General features: G+C 43.9%; 1 protein-coding gene across 2 annotated transcripts in view; it reads left to right on the plus strand.

The window, feature by feature from the left end:
- Positions 1–883: 883 nt before the first annotated feature.
- Positions 884–17248, plus strand: part of ZNF804B (zinc finger protein 804B) — a 305937-nt gene continuing 289572 nt past the window's right edge. The window contains exons 1-2 of one of the 2 annotated variants that reach the window (XM_083467607.1): positions 884–983; positions 3955–4122. The gene's annotated coding sequence lies outside the window, so the exon portion shown is untranslated. Of the gene's footprint in view, positions 984–3525; positions 3540–3954; positions 4123–17248 lie in introns of those variants that run through there. The other variant, XM_083467608.1, reaches the window with a different exon arrangement.

Here is a 17248-nt window from a genome sequence, read left to right on the forward strand (position 1 = left end):
ACATTGGCAGGCAAGCCTTGGAATGATTCCTGCCTGAAACCCCCGAGAGCTGCTGCCTGCCAGTGTAGACAGTGCTGAGATAGATGGACCCATGATCTGACTCAATACAAGGCAATGTCCTTGACAGCCACCGTGTGAAGCTGGTGGGTTAATATCTCACATCTCACTTTTTCCACAAGAAATCAGTCCTGCATGTTTCTGATGGGCAGACATAGCATTGCATATTTTTATACAGATAAAAAAATACGATAGCACAAACTTTACCAATATGTAAACAAAAAACAAAAAACAAAAAACAAAAAAGGAGAGATAAACTTCAGCTAAGCATGCCGTAAAAGGGACCAACAAAATATGCAACACTTTGTATGTCAGAGTTTACTTGCAGTATCCAAAGTTAGAGGCTGTTACCATATTAATCCTTGTTTATAGAATGAAGAAATTCCAGAACATTTTAGCTCTGGCCCTTTGTTGACTATCTTGGTTCACTGACATATGGCTATGGAACTAGTCCTTTTCAGGCATCATTAAACTGAAAGCTTGTTTGAGGCAAAGGGTCATGAACCATCTTCTCCACTCTTGACAGGTCCAAAGGGGTCTTGTAATCTTGTTTGGCTTCGGATTATGGGTGGGGGGTTTTTTTGTCAACACATGCAAGCAGACCCTCTTACAAGGCTTCTTCAAACCTTGCTACTAAATGCAGCTACAAGGTTAGGGGAAACCATGTGTAGGGCCAGCATACAAGAACTCACTGAAGAGGGTGACTGGGAGTGCCATAGGACAACAACAATAGTGCCATTGTGATTTGTGCTTGACATTTGCCCCTCGGACATGCAAGCCAAGGATGGGCAGCCTGTGACTCTCCAGGTCCTGTTAGATCCTGCAGCTCCCATCAGCCCCAGACAGCATGGCCAATGGTGAAAGAAGACAGGAGCTATATAGATCAGTAACATCTGGAAGTTCAGATTCCTCACCTCATTATAACAGTTAGCATTTATTATTAATATTTAGTTAGTAATGCTCTCTGCTAGTCAATTCAGTTTGTCACTGACAGGACGTCCCAGGGCATTTGGATCCCTGAGGCAAAAGACAAAATGGTGCCACACTTTCATTCCACACACACACAAGTGGACTAGACTGGAAGTTCACTCTTACTCCAGTGCTGATGATGGGATTGTGTCTTCCACCAAGCCTAAGGGCAACAGGTCGCTTTAAGGAGCACAAAACTGGCTGCATGGCAAACACAAATCTGTCTTCCAATTTGTGGTGGTGGGGGGGGAGAGATGTGTGCAGGAGAAATGGCAGGGCAATACTGTTGCCTCTCTGCTCCCCCACCTGCCGACTGAGATGGCCAACTTGTTCTGTGTTTTTATTTATTTAAAATTGTCTAGTCCACCTTCTGAGGAAAAATTCTTCCACAAAGTAGCTTATAGATATGATAAAACATCCCCCCCATGTGTGTTGCTGTGTAATGGTGGAGCCAGGCCAGATCTCTGGACTCTTGTAGACAGCCAGCAGTTTGTTTGCATGTTCATTTAGTTCTGACCCCATCCTTGCCCTCCAGTTTTCCAAATAGAAGTCTAATGAAATCTGTTTCTGCTGCTGAATATTTATTGGGGAATTTAATGTTTGTTATAATTCGTCAAGAAATTAGTTTTGACAGAGAAGTTCATTGGCAGTTCAGCTCCCAGCCATTTTAGAGGGCAAAATTGTCATGGTTATGGCTGCTAGAACTGTATTCTGGTTTTGTAGTGTCTTATTTTTGCAGCTGTGGTATATATTTACTTTACCGTTAGAGCTTAACCATTACATAAATACAGTAAAATAGTCTAGGGAGCTAAAGATGTGCTGTTTATGTCAATCTTTCTTGGCTTCTCTAAATTGTGGGCTCGTATTTTTATATTTCCCGTAACTGATTCTTTCCTGGAAACAGCTGGTAATGAGCTGAAAGCTCACCAGAAGAATGACCAAAAAAGAGAGGAAAAAATGATCTGGAAAACATGGCAAACAAAAAGCAGCTTTTCTAAGAAATATTAGAATATAAATTAAACCCAGATAAAATTAATTGGTTATTTTTTTTAAATAAAGTAAAAGAAGGATATGAAACTGTTAAGTTTGGGTCCAGATTCAGATCTTTTGGATCTGTTTGGCCGAAGTTATTTGGGACTGTGGTTTTGAGGGATACATTGACCTCTGTAAATAAAGACAGAAAGCCCCCAGAGAAAAAATAATCATAGAACTATACATAGGGTTGTGGCTAATTAAGTTACAACCCATAATGTGCCATTGTTGCTCCAACCAAAGCCACATTGAGGGCATATTCAGATGTCAAAAAGTGCTGCTTGAGGTTAGACAATAGAAACATGGAAAGATAAAGTGACCATGTTTCTGAAGCCTATGATGCAAAACACCAGATATTTTGTCTTCTGATTGGGTCAGGGAGCATTTCCTGTTATTACCAAGCATTAAACTGACTAATCATGTTTCCTGAAAGAAGCATAGTAAGTCACAACTGACCCCACCACTGTCTCAATTTTAACCTGAGAGAAAATAAATGTTTATTTTCTTGTTGGAACATAGGCATAGCCTTTTGCTTGATGAGACCAAAGATCATCTGGTACAGCTACCTGTTCCTCTCAGTGACCACTTTTATGCCTCCAGGAAGGCCACAGGCCAGCATGAACAGCCCTCCTCTGCTGTCTCTCTACCACCCAGCAACTTTTACCCAATGGTATATTACTTTTTGGCAGTACATGCCATAAATTGGTAAATTAAACAAACCTATTCCAAATCTAGGGACGCGGGTGGCGCTGTGGGTTAAAACACAGAGCCTAGGACTTGCTGATCAGAAGGTTGGCGGTTCGAATCCCCGCAATGGGGTGAGCTCCTGTTGCTCAGTCCCTGCTCCTGCCAACCTAGCAGTTCAAAAGCATATCAAAGTGCAAGTAGATAAATAGGTACCAGTCTGGAGGGAAGGTAAACGGTGTTTCCCTGCGCTGCTCTGGTTCGCCAGAAGTGGCTTAGTCATGCTGGCCACATGATCCGGAAGCTGTATGCTGGCTCCCTCGGCCAATAAAGCGAGATGAGCGCCGCAACCCCAGAGTCGGCCACGACTGGACCTAATGGTCAGGGGTCCCTTGACCTTTTTATTCCAAATCTACTGCTAAGTAATTGTGCTTGATGGCCCCAGGTTCTAGTATTATGTGAAAGGGAGAGGGGAAATTGTGTCCCTTTCTTCATCTCATGCATAATTTTATAGACCTCTGTCATTCGTGTCTGTGCAGAAAGCAAGCTTGCTCCATCTTCCATGGGTCAGCCCTTCAGATATTTAAGGATGGCTATTATATCACTTCTCGGTCTTCTCAAACATACCTAACTCCCGTGACCGTTCCTCATAAGGCTTGGATTCTAAAATGTAGCTGATGGTAACTCACTGTTGGAGAGAGACCTTTTGGTTCCACTGTGTGCTGATGGTTCAGCTGATTCCATAACCTATGTGCAAATTCCACTTATTTACAGCCGGAGCAAGAGAAACAAATTGGGTGTTGTAGGCAATGTGAATAATTCACCAGTGTTTGTGCGTCAGCTGTAAAATTTCACTTTGGTAGATCACAAGACTGCACATGTGGCAGAAATATTTGTCACGACCCCAGCCTTAAATAATCAAGAAAATATTCTGCAATGAAACTGTTACGCTTGCCAAATAAAAGTCTGTAGCGTTTTATCTCCGTTGGCATCACAGGAGAAAAACGTAAAGTGTGCACCACTGAATCCTCCATCATTGGCAAAGATGTATGGATCTCTCACGAAGACCTACACCTACTTAGTCCAATAGATTAACCACTGCATCACAATACTTTACCAGAAGCAGGGGTTTAATAACAATTGTTTTTCATTTTGATTGGATTATAGCGATTTTAGTGAATTCAGTTAAAATGCGCACTTTATTTTGCACAGGCACCTATATTTCTTTCTGGTGGTATTCTGCATGCTCAACACCTTTCCTGTACTGCAACTGGCTGCTGAACACCCTGTTTGAAGCAAGTGGACCAAATGAAACGAGACCTAAATACTTCTCCTCCTACACCCTTCCTTGAAACTTTCCATCCTCTTCTGCTTGCGCAGGTATTATGCTGATACTTCCTTATGCTGCTTTTAGCACACAGATCTTGTCCACACCAGAGTGAACCATGTATTTGCAGCTACTTGCATACCCATTTGATTTGTATAATCCACACGATGTTACCCTCAAACAACACGGGTTCCAATTCTTCCCCCCTGTAATTTCGGGTTTACTCGATAATGGGGATAATCCAGTTCACTGGGAAAAATCAGGCTGCAAGCCACTCCCCTTGGGGTCACAGTCAATTTGCTTTAGTGCTTCAGAGTGGGTGGATCAGCCTTCACATTCTGCTGCTCCACTTTCTATGCCCATTACTTCCTTGTTGCTTTCATTTCTTTCCCAGCTATAACATGCCCGTCTCTCTCTCCCCCCCCCCCTCTTCTTTGATCCCTCAGATTACCACAAAACCAGAAAATTACGCAGGCGTTAACATTTTCTACACCAGATATTGCACGGCAATCTGAAAAGTGTGAGCTTTTCATTTATGTTCTGGTGGTGCTCTAAAATATTTCCAGTGTAGATAATGCACTTTGCATGTGCTTCAAAGGTTTAGTGTGCAGGCAACCTGGTGGTGGCTCTCTATGGACTCAGGCAGAGATCTTCCCCATTGCTTGCTACCTGATACTTGTGAGTGGCATTGCTGTAGTTTTATCTCGGGACCTTTTCCATGTAAAGCTCCTATTCCATGACTGATCTAAGGTCCTTTGCCCTTCAACCAGACAAGTGACACATGGCATAAAAGATTAATCTACTTTTCTTAACTAAAAATAGAAGCACCTCACGCAACTCAGGCTCAAGACTTCCACAGCGCCGTGCACCCCAGCTGCAGCGAGATAAGGCAGCTTTTTGCAGCTCTAGGAAACTATTGCTCTGCTTAGATTAATTTTGAAATTATATTTCAGAAGTCAAAGCTTTCCATGAAACTGACATTCTTCTAAACAGTTCAGGTCTCTTAATCAGTGTCATAATGGCAGACAGCTGGTCTTTCATGTCGCTATCCTCTGCCTAAACAGCTTGTGTTTCATTTCGTTTACCACGAACTCCTCTGTGTTTTGTTTTGGGGGAAGGATAAAGACACTGATCTGTTTGCTCAGACAGAAAACTGAAGAACTGTAAAATGCACATTTCTGGGGAAGAAATGCCTGCAAACCATCAAGCATGGGGAGATTTTGCTTCATTACTGAAGCAGGTGAACAAAAAACCATGCCAGAATAATCGATTCAAGAAAGAATTGAATTAAGTTACATCCACACCATATATTTAAGATTTAAAGCACAGGTGACACATGTGGCTTCTTCCCCTCAGCTCCCTTAACAAACTTCAGTTCCCACAATTCTTCAGGAAGCTATGTGGTCTAAATGTGCTTTCACTATATGGCGTGGGTGTAAACTTAGTGACAAATTCTGTCGTCAGTAAGTAGAGCGAGACATCTGACAATGCTAGGTTCATGTTGCTTCCTTGCTGTGGGCTGGCTTAAACTGTCTTAAGCCCTTAAGCAATATTTACCTTTGGGATTGACCCTTTGTGAATACTCATGTACAGGCTGTTCTTTGGCTGTGGACAACTGAGCAGCGTGTCATGCAGAAAAAGGAATGCTTTACAAAACAGCCTTTATATCCTTAAGAAACGTCATGATGGATGTTACTTTGGCAAGCACAACAAAATTCAGCTGAACATTTTCCTTAAGCATTGAACAAGGGAAAGGCCCAGAGGGTTGTGCAGACAGCAATGAATTTATAGAATTCTTCAAGCCCCCTTATCTCTGAAGCATACTGGGTCCTCTCATAATGAGGTCTGATTGTGCAGAAGGATAATTGCTGTAACTAATTCCTGCCCCCCCCCGTATCCATTAGTAGGTTAGAGCCCATTCACCCTAGAGCAGGGGTCTGCAGCCTTTAAGACAAAAAGAGCCACTTGGACCCGTTTCCGAAGAAAAAACAACTGGGAGCCGCAAAACCATTGCAACATTTAAAACACATATATCTCTGGAGCCGCGATCTGACAGCGGGCGGGAAGGTGACGTTGGGGCGGTGCGTGAGTAACGCACGCACCGCCCCCATGCGACATCACAGCCAGTACAGCGCCCGCCACAGTGGGGAGTGTCGGGGCGCACAATGCACCTCCTCGCCTCGCTAGTATCCGCCCCGGAGCCGCGGCAAAGGTGTAAAAGAGCCACATGCGGCTCCGGAGCCGCAGGTTGCAGACCCCTGCCCTAGAGCTTCCTTTGTGACAGAAGTGACCCAAGGGATTAATTATATGTTATGGTGTGGTTTCTTCATAGGGACATAGGAAGGTCCATTGTGGCGTAGTGGTTAGATTGTTGGACTAGGACCTGGGAGACCAGGGTTCAAATCCCCGGTCAGCCATGAAACTCACTTGGGCCAGTTCAGTCTCTCAGCCTAACCTATCTCACAGAGCTACTGCAAAGATTACATGGGGAGAAAAAAAACCATGCATGCCACATTGCTTGGAGGAAAGGGGGTATATAAGTGCAAGAAAACGAATGGATAGATGGATGAATGGATGAAGCTGCTTTCTACCAGGTCAGACTAAATGCCAGTCTAGTTTCTGGAGGAATGGTGACCCTCCAGGAGTTGCTGAACTTCAATTCTCATAGTCAAAATAAAAAAAAATTCCTTCCAGTAGCACCTTAAAGACCAACTTAAAGACCAAATAAGACCAACTTAGTTGGTCTTTAAGGTGCTACTGGAAGGAATTTTTTTTTATTTTGACTATGGCAGACCAACACGGCTACCTATCTGTAACTTCAATTCTCATAGTTCTTGGCCATTGGCTCTGTAGCCTGAAGCTGTTTCAGGGTTGGAGTTCGACAACATCTGGAGGGCCAGAGGTTCCTCATCCCTGCTGTACTCCTGGTTGTGACTCTCCTTCAGAGGATCTCAGTAGATAAAGGTCCTCCTCATATTTATTTGATTAGTTTAACTGGAGATGGCAGGAGTTGAAGCTGGGACCCCTTGCCTGCAAAGTGCATGTTCTCTTGCTGAGCTTCAGTCTCTCTCCAGTTTGTCCATGTCTGCAAGCAGCTTTAATTTCTGTAAGGACATGTTGTAAGGTGCCAGCGGGCTTGAACTGGGGACACTGGACCTAGATGTTTTAGTCTTTGTGCTATCAGGACAGCTCTCAAGCTGTGGGAGCTCTTGGCTGTATGGCATTGCTATTCATTGCCACACAGACATTAACCAGAAGGGTATATTGTGATGGAGCTTCCAGTTATGAATACAGCCCCATCATTAGGAACAAGCATGGTACACACAGGCAAACACCATGCAGTTAGTTACATGCTATGAAGGCCCAGCAAACTGTTGTGCAAGGAAAGAAATCTTCCAGGAGAAAAAGCCATAAACTAGAAGTTCGAGAGAGTAATGACAGTTCAAGATAAGGTGATGGGGAAAACAAGGCAACAAATCTATTAAGAACTGCAGAGGTCTTTGTATCCAGTCCTATCTTGACTTTTCCATAGGGCTGAGCCAAGGATCATTAAATATAATGGAGTTTCCTCTCCACCATCAAGACAAGGGATTGTGGGCTACCAATCCCTCTGTACTGCATAGTTCCAGTTGCACTCATCACCGTCTTCAAGAAGTAAAAAAGAAAGAAAGAAAAAGAGAGGAGGATGAGATGGTGGAGACGTCGGTGCAGTGCAAATGTGTCTGCAGGAAGGCCATATTGGTTCCACCAGTACATTTACACTGCACTGAACTCCCCACCACCTCACTTCCCCTTGTCCCTCTGGTACGCAATAACCACCCACCTGGCAGGAAGCTTATAGCTGCTGAGCTACTTTTGGGTCTGTAACTGGTCAGTTGGTTAGCTTTTTGCTTGATCACCTCCCCACAGGTTAACCGGGATACAAAGGCAAGGTAATGGATTCCTTTTTATTCCTTCCTTTTTGCAAAGGTCACACATGCTCTGCGGTAACACCCCAGTCATGCCCAACCCTTGTAACAAGGTGAGACAGAGACACACACACACAGAGAGAGAACATTTGCAAGTGTTTTTGCATTGCAAGGATGTTGTGGTTACCACTAGTGTCATGCTGGGTACCTGACACTTGGGCTGTTTGCCATTGCACTGCCATCCGCCCCACTCATCTGCTGTTGACATTTGGGGATTCTACTTATGCAATATTTTTATGCTTGTGTACAAAATCCACAGCGTGTTGCATCAGAGGATGACGCCTGTAGATGTGAATTAACCACAGCTTTCGCTTCTGAAATGCATAAAAGCAAGTGAGGCAGCTCTTTCTCAGCTGCTGCTCTTGGGCATGTCACAACACTATGGGGTGGGGAGTTGTGACTTACACATCTGCTTCCTTCATATTTGACACAGTAGGTGGATATTTCATACCTGGGTACATTTAGGTAAAGGTAAAGGGACCCCTGACCACTAGGTCCAGTCGTGACCGACTCTGGGGTTGTGGCGCTCATCTTGCTTTATTGGCCAAGGGAGCCAGCATACAGCTTCCGGGTCATGTGGCCAGCATGACTAAGTCGCTTCTGGCGAACCAGAGCAGCACACGAAAACGCTGTTTACCTTCCTGCCGGAGTGGTACCTATTTATCTACTTGCACTTTGATGTGCTTTTGAACTGCTAGGTTGGCAGGAGCAGGGACCGAGCAACGGGAGCTCACCCCGTCACGGGGATTTGAACCACCGACCTTCTGATCGTTACCTGCCTATTAAATATCATGCACTAAAGTGGCTCTGGCCTTCTCCACCATATCTTGCAAAAAGAGGAAATGATTATCAAAGGAAGGAAAAAACACAGTGACAACTGGGAAGCCCTTAGCAAATTCAAAGTGACTGTTTACAGTCATACCTCGTGTTGTGTTAGGTTCATGTTGTGTCTTTTCAGCTTGTGAATGTGGCAAACCAAGAAGTGTATACTTCTGGGTTTCATTGCATGCGCAGAAGCATTCTGCACGCTTCATGCATGCACAGAAGTGCTCAATTGTGCCGCACACATGTGCGGAAGAGGCACTCTAGTTGCATACTTTTCAGGGTGTGAATGTCACCCCGGAACGAATTGTGTCCGCAACTAGAGGTACCACTGTATATGATTAATGTGTAAATGTGGGGCAGCCAGTGATAGGAGGCAGAGGAAGGCACGCATCCTTCCTCTGGGAGATACCCATTTCCCTCAACTCAGCTTTTGCAGGAGGATGCGCTTCTGCTGCCTTCCTCCTTACACTTTAAAATAGTGATGTAGCACTTTTGTGTGCTAAGGAAGTAACACATTTCGGTGAGCTGATCTTATCTGCTGAAAAATCACTGCCCCACCCCTGCCTTTTCCGCGTCTGTTGGCAAGAAGGAGGGCCAACCCAATACATTCTACTGCCTGAGGCTAAGGAAAATATGGCACCCATCTCATTATTCCTCATACAGAAACTGGGCTGGCAGCTAAATTCCTCTGCCTCCCACAGTACTGTTAATGGGATAGTGTCGTCCCTGCTACCTGAGAGCAGCAGGCTAGTTGTGGGGGTGGAGGACAGGCTATAGGGCACCCAACACCTTAACAGAAGAGTCCATCCAAGGGGCTCAGGAGGAATAGCGAGAGGAATGCCAATGCTGCCTGATTCCGCCTAATGGTAGGGCTGGCCCCAATGCCATGGTAGATAACATTTTTTACTTAGCAATGCAATGTGTTGGTAATCCAAAGAGAGGCACAACCAAGGACTACTCTTCTCATGGACACCTTCTATGGCAACATACTGGTTTAACATAACAGTCACTAATACTCGGGTGACTGGGCATTATGCTTACAGTTAAGAACGTGTGAGTGAGGAGTGGGGCTGAGCTGCCCCTCCCTCTGGGATCCATAGAAACTGTGTGGCCATCTGAAGGAAGGTTTTCATGGGATCTGAGCAATCTGGGTTGGAACGATCAGGTGGAAGCCTGTACACATGAAAGCTTCCTCCCTTCAGAGAAGTTTGCACAGTGCAGATTTATGTCCCCATTGCCATGCTCTCCTTAACTGTAACAATAGTGCCCAAAGAAGGTGTATGATGGACAAAATACTGGGGTTCAAAACTTTGCTGCCTTTCTGTGTTCATCATCTCCTTGCTCTGTGAGGCATTATGGCTAAGGGTAGACGAATCTGTCAGTTTCAGTTTCTCTTATTTTCTCATTTTCCCAGTTTTAAGTACAAGTATCCACATTCAATCTGCGGTTTTTTAAAACATTCACCAGCATTTTAGTGTACATGTTTCTCCTAAAATATATAGTTTCATATGCAATTTTGCCTAATATATGCATTTGCAAGCTATTTTCCCCACCACAATATAACGCATTATTCTATGTTATTTTCACCCATCATCATCATCATTATCCCACCTTTTCCTTCAATGAGCTGAAGGTGGTACATGCTTCTTCCCTTCCTCAGTTAATTCCCACAACAACTCTGTGGGGGGTAGGTTAGGCTGAGAGGAAGCAACTGGCCCAAGGTCACCCAGTGAGTTTCATGGTCAAGTGGGGATTTGAACCCTGATCTCCCAGGTCCTAGTCTGGCACTCCAAGCACTGCACCACTCTGGCTCTCAGTGAAGACATTTCTTGATTGGAGAAGTGAATTGCAAAATCCAGAGAATCGTGAATTTCAAAGGAAAGCTGTGCTTTGGTTTGTGTTTTCTTTCGGGAGGTATGAATTAGGCAGGGCTGAACTAAAATGTGAAGTGAACGAATTTTTCTGATGGTTTCACTGCTTTCCTAAAATGAAAATTGGAAGGAGGAGGAGCACAACCTCCACATCCATCTGAAAATATTTTATTGTTCCGTCTTTCTAACTGGTTTATGTTCCGGTTCTTTCATCTTGCACCTATAGCTTCTCATTTTCTTTGTGAAACTATCTAAGGAAAGAAAACATGCAGTAATTGGAAGTACAGCAGATGGCTGGGATGGTAATGTCAGGGATGAATGAATCAGTCTGTTTCTTCTCCATGCCTGTTCCACACATGTTCATCCATACTTCCCATTTCTGCAGTCATCTGGGTTTCTTTTACAAAACCTGCATAAAAAAATGCATTAAAACAATATTTTTAACATATTTTCTCTCACATTTCTAATAGTATTTTCTTTTACATTTTTTTTTTAGCCAAGAACTGCATTGTCATGTCTAGGAAGTGGTTCATAACTAAACACTGCAATTCTAGCCCAGTTTACCTAGGGATAAATGGGGATTACATCTGAGTAGACATGGTTAGGATTTCAACCTGTTATAGATCTGTTAGTCCGGGAGGTGTGGATCAGGCCAGTTCCTACTGAAATTCACAAATATCAAATTCCTGTGTTAGGATTGGCCAGTGTGGTGCTCTGCAAACTATAACTGCCACTATCCCCAAACATTCACTATCCAGGCTGGGGCTGATGGGAACTATAGTTCCGTACATATTATTTTGACTGTCCCTGTCCTAAGTAGTAGTTAGCATGGACAAAAACAGCAGCAGACTTCAAATCTGACTGCTACTTCATTTTCTTCTCTCTCTCTCTCTCCCTCTCTCCCTGAGTTCTAGGATTATATTGGTCCTTGAGAATGTGCTCACTTAAATCTCCTTCTGCCTGGTATAGTATAAATTCAGGTCCTCTTTGTTGGACAACCTCTAGATGGCATTATGGTACTATAAAGCAGTCAAAAAGGAGTGTGTATTTAGGAAATCATTAAATTTTTACCAAGGGTATAATGTGTTCAAAGGGCTACTATCCAGACCTTTCTTGGGCTATCACAGAATATCAATTCCCAGTGTGTACGGAGTGGTCCTAGTGTTAACACTGATGTACATATTTTAGAAAGTATGAGAAAATTATTGAACATTAATAATTGAACCTCAAGTAACCGTGCTTTAAAATATTAATAGAGATTTCATTCATTTTTAAATACCAAAAAAGCATAGTACTTATTTTCCTATCAGTGGGGTTTTTTAATATATAAAAAAGAATAGAATATTTATAGCAGTCATATTTGACTACTATAGCAGTCATCTTTGAGTTATAAGAGTGCAAAGTGAAGGTATCAAAATAGAAGAAATCTCTCTCTCTCTTTTTATTTGCTTTGGTAAGCTGTGGTGACCTTTTCGTATTTTAAACTTTACATATGGGTTTGAAAGAAAGAAATATGTCACAGTCTCCCACATATGCCCTGCTGGTTATGCATATGCCCAAAACACTTGTGGTTGAAATGCTCTCATGTCTCAGCATCCACGGTTCCTGTCTACTGAGACCATTGCAGCAACTGGTCACATGGCTTTCTCCTCAGTTTTTAAAAGATCAGGTCCCAAAGGCAAGGAGGTGTATGCTGTATTCAAAGAGAAATATAAAACTCTACTGAATCTTGGAGTGCTTCCGGATGGGGGCCTAATTTGGAAACAGGTCACTGACAACAGTTTCTGTATTCCCCCACCCACCCTATTTCTCCTGAATTGAATTCTGGGCCAGGGATACACTCTGGGATTTTGATGCCAACAACACGGTGTGATCCCACAATAAACACCCAGCTAGAACCACCCTTGGCATCTCTGCTTGGTATCCTTGTTGTATTCAGCTTAGCATGCATATACTTTTGGTCCGTGGCGGGGCTGGCCCAACCATGAGACTAAGTGAGGCAGCTGCTTCATGCAGCAGATGTTGGTGTACATGAAGTAGCAGTGAGGTTTTGGAAACACACGTGCCACATGGTCTACCCTGTGCCACCTAAACTAGGCTCTTACCCCGAAACACAATTACAACAACTCTTGCTTGTAAGTAAGGAAGAGATCTTTATTAAGACTATTTAGGCTCAACCTAAGGTCAAGAAGTCAAGGTACATGAGCAAGGCAAGAGGTTCATAACCCCACAGAAGCTACGATAATGTCCTGACAGCTGACATGCCCCTCCCACCAAGCTTTTAAATGTACGGTGATGGGACTCTATTGCCCTATGAGTCTGCTGTATGCACACAGACACCATCTGGGCAAGATATCACAAAGGTGGCACCTGGCTTTTGGTTGCAAGACTGTGTCCTACCCCTCTGCCTCCAGCTCCAATGTTTCCTCCTCCTCCTGTTCAACCCCATCCTCTGGCTGGTCGAAGTTCTCCCGCCTCCCTGATGAGGCTCTCTGCTCTGCTGGAGGGACTGTAAGACCTGCTTCTCCTTCCCTGCTTCTAGATGTCAGAGTCACAAGTGGAGCACCTATTCCCTACAACCCTGGGTGCCAGCCTTCCAGCCCCCTACCTCCTGGGTTTTCTGGGGTTGCCAAAGTATGCCAGACCCTGATGGAGCCAAGGGCCCATGACAGCTGCCCTCAGGTGCAGTGGAGGATGGCAGCTTATCTCCAGTGTTAAACTAAGATTCAGCTACCTGCCAGGTTAGCTACAGGATTTGGAGGTAGTGGGCAAGTGGGCACAATTTTGTCTTCCATTTGTGGTAGCAAAATGGCTTGCACCAGTCCTGAATCTAAAGCAGATGATGAAAGGCATAAGTACAGTGCAACTCATTTGTTACAGTAGCCCAGAGGTAGGCAGTGTGGTGCTCTCCAAATATTTCTGGGACCACAAAAACCATCATGCACAGCCCACATGGTCAATGATGAGGGAAGAAGGGAGTTGTAGTTCAGCAACATCTGGAGGGTACCCCCTTGCCCAATACGTGATGTTGACTGAAGCAGAGGCCCAACACATCCCAACTACTGGTTGGGCCAACACTTTAAAACATCCTGCTGTGTCGTTCAGACACAAATTCCTGCTTTCATTTGTTCCTGCCTGTTCCTGCTCTTGATGGTGCCTGACACAGTCAGTAGGTCACTTTGCCCCACTGCATGGCAGAGACCGACCTTGACTGTAGCTAATCCAGGCTGATAAAGATCAAAGCAGAACAATATCCCAAGCCATACAGCAAGGAAAATGATTGTTCGAAGGAGGAGGAGAACCTGGGGCAAGAGTGTTGGGAGGGCAGTCCTTTTTGACCCACAAGAATCAGGCCATTTCCAGAAAATAAGGCTAGTCAGAGAGAGGGGCGGCTTGAATTGCAACCTCTTTGCTATGAGTCCTCAATGCCATGCAGTTTCTTGGCCTTTGCTCTACATCTGCTTCCTCAGTAGAGCTCAGGATAATGCAGCTGTCTGCTTCAAAAGGCAAAATTGCTTAACAGAAGGCCACACCTCTGGCATAGCAAACCTCTTGGCCTCTGCATTCTGGCAGAGCAGCTACAAAAGATGTTTCTGGGAAGATGGTGCAAACTTACTGTAAACTAATTTACAGTGCAATCCATTGCATGTGTAGTCACAAGCAAGTCCCACTAAGTTCAATGGAACTTGCTACCTAGTGAGTTTATATACTTAACTTAATCCTTTATATACTTAACTGGGACTGAGCCCCATTGAAAACAACATAGAAGGATTGCACTGTTACAGGTTCACTGCTACCATAGTCACACATACCCCACTGAACTTAATGGGACTTACTCCTGAGTAAGTATGCATAACGTTAAAGGCCAACTGTTATTTGGACCTGTTTCTAGCACTAACAGGTATAAAGTAGGGAACAAAGGGGTTTTAATCTATAGAATGTTTCACGTATAGGCACATTCTTCTCAAGAAATAAGTCTGCAAGACTAATCAAAACAATTTTAATACGTGTCACATGATTAATCACAAGGTAACATTTTGCTGCAAGGATATCCCACTGGGTTATTTGTCAAAAATGTAAATGCACTCCAAACAGAATTTCCTGCCTGGCTCCGTGTACACCCTCATTCATTATTGGTGTTCATGTACAAGATAAGCATAAGAATTATGAGAAGGGGTGGAAGCAGATAATATTCCTCAAAGAAAATCTCCACCCCACCCTGCCAAATCTAATCTGACTGTGGTTTGAAAGAAAACCCACACACCGTAAAATGGAGATGCAATGGATATATTTTCAGAAGTCTTGAGAAGCCAGTCATTGAACAATGCAGTATTTTTTTTAATTGTTGTTTGCTACCTAATAAAATATGCTAACCGAAGTTTACCGAAGGAGCCTCAGGAGATATCATAATTATGATGATCATGCTAGTTGTACCCTGCTTTTTATCTTCATTATTAGCTAATTAATTCTTCCAGCATCCTGTGAGGGAGGAAGCATAAACTTATTAGCTCCATTTTTTAGACACTGGAAAACAGAAACAGAAAGGTATGAGAGAAGTTGCTGTAGGCAAACAAAGGAGATTTTGTATGTCGGAAGGAGGAGAAATTAGTTGGTTATGGTTATTTTCTGTCCCTCATCCATCTGTACACCCTAATATAATTACCTCATTATATAACCCCTGCTACCGCGTTATCAGCGTGGTTTATCAAATGGCAGAATGCCTGTGATGAGGTACAAGGAATCACCCATTGGCACAATCCCGAAACTGAGTGACATCGACTTGATTAAGCTCCAGTGGAGAAGCATCTGTCAGCACAGTTGCATGTGCAAAGTCATCTGTATTGTGCTGGCATCACAGAGAGAACATTGTTGAGGGTAAGGAGGTCTTTGCTTTCTCTGCTCCGCTTTTGAGAAGGATGGTGCATTGGTTTAGAGTTTGTGCTGATGGGTTGGAGGAAGAATAATTTGAGGAGCAAATTCTGAAAGCATCATCATCATCATCACCATCATCTAAATGCATTAGCAACAGGAAACGAGTTCCAAGGATAGGGCTAAAGGAGGAAAAGGAGACTGCCGAGAAGATGGATTGGTTCTTTGAATCTTTTATTCACAGTGGGTCCCTGCTCCTGAGCTGACATTTTCAGGAAGGAAGTCTGAGGAACTAAAGCAAGGAGTGGTGGCAAGAGAAAAGCTCTAAGGTTGCCTTGTTAATGAAAAGCTAAGAAAACATTGGGTGCAGATGGTATCCATCCAACCAGGGGTGCCAGCTTGAATAAAATATTGTGGGGGCCCAGGTAAGCCCCGCCCTGCCTAATCAATCACATGATGCAGTGTACACACACACCATTTGAATGGGAATGCCCATCAACATTGTGGGGGCCGAAGCCCCCAGTGCCCCTAGGAGTTGGCTCCTATGCATCCAACAGTTCTTAAAGAACTCAAATGTGAAGTTGCTGTTCTTGCAACAACAAAATGTACCTTGTCCCTAAAATTAGCCTCTGCATCTGAGGACTGGAAAATGGCCAAGGTGAAATCAATTTTTACAAAGGGATCCCTGGGAAATCTGTGAAACAAATGGCCCATTTGCTTAATGTCTGTGGGAAATATTATTAAAGATAGAATTATCACACATATAGGACAACAAGTATTGGTGAATAAGATCCAGCATGGTTTTTCCACAGGTAAATCCTGTCCGTTTCATATTTTAGAGTTCTTTGAGAGCGTCAGTAAGGTGATTCAGGAGACACTGTGTAGTTAGACTTTCAAGGAGCTTTTGATACGCCTCCAGAGTAAGCTTCCTAGCTTAGCAATCTATTTTCTTATGAATCAGCAACAGAAAAGGAAGCAGAGAGCAGGAGCAAATGGACATTTTTCACAGTGGAGGATTGTAAGAAGTAGAGTCCTCCAAAGATCAGTATTGGGATCTGTGCTTTCAAACTTGCTCCTAAATGACTTTTGTCTTAAGAGCTGAGCAAAATAAAGAGATGGCCAAGTTTGCTGATGATGCCAAATTGTTCAGGTCACTATGAACAAAAAGGGATCACAAAGAGCTTCAAAAGGATTTCTCCAAGCTGGGTGGATGGTCATTAAAATGCAAAATGAGGTTCGATGTAGGTATTATCCCTAGATTCACAGCTTTCATTTTTTTAAAAAGCAAGTCTCTAGCACTTTTAGAACCTGACACATTTTTTACTTATTTCATAAAATGTATACACTGCTTGTGGCGCTGTGGGTAAATCCTCAGCGCCTAGGGCTTGCCGATCGCATGGTCAGCGGGTCAAATCCCCGCGGCAGGGTGAGCTCCCGTCTGCGGTCCCAGCTCCTGCCCACCTAGCAGTTCGAAAGCACCCCTAAAGTGCAAGTAGATAAATAGGTACCGCTTTCTAGCGGGAAGGTAAACAGCGTTTCCGTGTGCTGCACTGGTGCCGGCTCGCCAGAGCAGCTTCGTCACGTTGGCCACGTAACCCGGAAGTGTCTCCGGACAGCGCTGGCTCCTGGCCTCTTAAGTGAGATGG

This window comes from Podarcis liolepis (genome assembly GCF_965112155.1).
Source record: "Podarcis liolepis genome assembly, chromosome: 12".
In the NCBI taxonomy this organism is placed as follows: domain Eukaryota; kingdom Metazoa; phylum Chordata; class Lepidosauria; order Squamata; family Lacertidae; genus Podarcis; species Podarcis liolepis.